The sequence below is a fragment of the Ceratotherium simum genome, chromosome 6 (assembly GCF_057802395.1).
Source record: "Ceratotherium simum simum isolate JZ-2026a chromosome 6, ASM5780239v1, whole genome shotgun sequence".
NCBI lineage: Eukaryota > Metazoa > Chordata > Mammalia > Perissodactyla > Rhinocerotidae > Ceratotherium > Ceratotherium simum.
The window spans coordinates 41,827,569-41,830,984 of NC_141905.1; the positions used below are offsets into that span (position 1 = coordinate 41,827,569).

The window sequence follows — 3,416 nt, forward strand, 5'->3', positions numbered from 1 at the left end:
GAAAACCTGAACTATAATTGACTAATTGCTGGAGGCTCAGGGTAGGCAAGTCTGAGAGAACAACTCTAGGGGGCCCCAGTTATGGGGGACCCTCATATTTTTGTGAGTTTTGTTGCTTAAAGCTCTACTAGCTTTCACAGTGACTGTCAGAGAAAACTCCCCTCATGCTTCCAGCAGGGGGAGGGAAAAGGAATTATTTTGAAATAACCCAGATCATCTGTTCTTCTCAACAAGGTCTGCCTTCAGGAGAAACTATTTATCCAGAGCCTAACCTGCTGGGGTTTTTATCAGAGTGTAACTGAGCTGGGGGAAGGGAAATACCCAACTCTAGCCCACTCTAGCCATCCTGTCTCACCTAAGTGTGGTGAGGGAAGGGAGGTTGAGAAGCTTGTGTGAAGTTCAGAGGCATAAGCTCACTACACTACTGAGACCTACTCATACCAAACCACAGATCCAGGAAGCTCAGAGAGCATCAAGTAGGATAAATGCCAAAAAACTACACTTTGACATATCATTTTCAAACTACAGAAAATCAAAGATAAAAAAAAACCCACATGTGGCATAGTGGTTAAATTCATGCTATCTGCTTCGGTGGCCCAGGGGTTCGCAGGTTTGAATCCTGGACACGGACCTACACACCACTTATCAAGCCATGCTGTGGCAGCATCCCACATGCAAAATAGAGGAAGACTGGTACACGTGTTAGCTCAGGGACAATCTTCCTCACCAAAAAAAAAAAAAAAAAAAATCTTGTAAGAAGCCAGAGGAAAGAGATGAAGTTGATGAGGGAGTGAGCTATGATGATGTTGGGGAGAAGAGAGTCCAGGTAGAGGAAACAGCAAGCATAAAAGCCATGAGGCCACCACAAAGAGCAAAGAGGCCAGTTTGTCAGAAAGGAGTGAGCCTCATAAAGAGGAAGAGTAGGAGATAATGGGGTCAGAGAAGTCGTGGGGCCCCAGGACCCTGTTCACTGTACAGCACCATGGACCACTGAACAGACTTTGGCTTTTACTGAGTAGAATGGGAGTCCCTCTAAGATTTGGGACTGATTAGTAGCATTATCTGACTGTTCTTTTGAGCATATATATGTAACAAGAAAAATTAGATTCCACTATAAAATATCAGTTTAAAAAATATTTTAGAGTTTATACCAAATTTGAGATAGTACGTGGAGTTAGCCAAACTGCACAGTCTGAGGGAATAGTTCCCATATGACTGCTCTCACCTCAGTCACCAACCACAAATTTGGGGGTTCCCAGGGCCATGCTCACTCTATCCAGCTGGCTATAAATTTTGGGGTTCCCACAATTACCCTCAGGTTTGAAAATTGGCTATAATGATTCACAGAACTCAGGAAAATGCTGTATTTAAAGATGACAATTTTACTATAGCAAAAGCATACAAATTGGAACAGCCAAAGGAAAAGACATGCAAAGTGCAAAGTCTGGGAGGGTTCCAAATGTGAAGCTTCTGTCATTTTTGGGGATGCATCATCCTCTCAGCACTGAAGTGTGACAATACTCAGAGTCTCGCCAGCTGGGCATGTTCACTTTAGCTTTGGTGTCCAGAGTTTTTATTGAGGCTTCATTAAGTAGTCATGATTGACTGATTCATTGGCCACATGGTTGAACTCAATCTCTAGCCCCCCCAGATGTTGGGCTGATATCATATTGCTGAAAGCCCAACTTACTAATCACATGGTTGGTCCTTCTAGCATGGCCGGCCCCATCCCGAGTCATCTTGTTTGTGTAAATGACCAGATGTGGTCCCAGGTGCTCATCATGACTAACAAAGATACTCCAATCACTTGGGAAATTCCAAGGATTTAGAGTTTACGTCCCAGGAACTAGAGACACAGGCCAGCCAAATTCTCGATTACATATATAGATTACATATACACATTGTCATAAAATTGATAATTAAGTGGATATTTTTACTTCATAATTCATGTTAATTCAATATAGACTTTCCACTGATTTTTTGTACTTAGAAATGCTATTTTTGTTTCCCTCCTCATTCTTAAGATGAACAGACATTTTGTGATCTTCAACTTGTTTAGCACCAAAAGTTCTTTATGTATGTTTTTTTCGAGTAGATTTATTTTGTATAATGTTTTTTTCTAAGGACTTTTTTCCATATATGTTCCTTCACATATGGTTCCATCTTACTTTTTTTCTTATTCTTTGGCTTCTTAAGATTCAAGGTATGAAACTGTGAGTAAAGAAATTGCATAATCATAATTCTGTCATTTTGATTGTGAGCACATCTGTGGTCTTGCTCTCTTGAAAGTTTAATATGTTTCTTCTTCACATGACCATCTTTAAAACTCAGACTATAAAGTTTACTCCATAAGGTTACTACTACTCCTGCTTTGAGATTTTGAATGGATGGTTCTGCTGAAACATAATCAGTTTTAATTGGGAAATGCTACTCACATTTCTCACAAGTCTATTACTGCTGGCCACTCAGTGTGGAAATCTTTAAGAGCTGTACAGTGCTTTTGAATTTTTACAAGGGTCAAATGCAGAAAATTAGGGACCTTTAAAAGTTTGATTTCTCTCCTTTGCTGTAGATAACCCCCTTTCTGAGATCAGATAACCCATTTCAACAGCTGTGAAGAGGAATTGCAGAAGATTTAAATGGTGTTACAATGGGGTAAACACTAGCCAATCTGGGTCAACAGTATCTTCTCTGTTCTAGGAGGTAGTACCTCTTTCTTGGACATTCATATATTTTTGGATATTTTATTGTTTTCTGATATACAGGCTTGGTCTCAGCCTTGGCCAGTGAGTAACTAGAGATCTGATGATGGAGAAAGCAAGCAGGATCTTAGCCACCTGCAGGGCCAATGATGCCGAGAACCAGGTGGCTGTCATTGCTGCAAGTCCTGGTTTATGCTTTAAAAGAATCAGTTTGGCTGTTGTATTGAGAATAGACTCAAGGAAGCAAAGATAGAAGCCAGTTATAAGGTTATTGCAATACTACAGTATGAGATTATGGTGGCTTGCATCAAGGATGTCTCAGTGCAGGTATTTAGAATCGATCAGATTCTAGTTATCTTTTTAAGGAAGAACCAACAATATTTGCCAATGGATTGAATATAAGGTGTGAGAGAAAGCAAGGAGTCAAGTTTGATTCCAGGCATATTAGTTATCTATTGCTGAATAGCAAATTACCCCAAAACTTAGTGGCCTAAAACAACACCACTGATTATCTCAGTTTCATTGGGTCAGGAATCCCTGTATCGCTTAATGAGTCCTCTGACTCTGGGTATCTCCTAAGGCTGCAGTCATCTCTTGGATCAACTGGGAAGGATCCACTTTCTAGTCACTCGCTGGTTATTGGCAGGATTCAATGCCTCACAAGCTGTTGACCTGAGGCTTCTCTTGGCTCTGTGCCATGTAGGCCTCTTCGCC

The 3,416-nt window shown here is 40.7% G+C and overlaps 1 pseudogene; it reads right to left on the reverse strand.

Moving 5' to 3' along the window:
• Positions 1–1,955: 1,955 nt before the first annotated feature.
• LOC101395583 (small ribosomal subunit protein mS35 pseudogene) lies at positions 1,956–2,725 on the reverse strand (annotated as a pseudogene).
• Between the last annotated feature and the right edge of the window lie 691 nt (positions 2,726–3,416).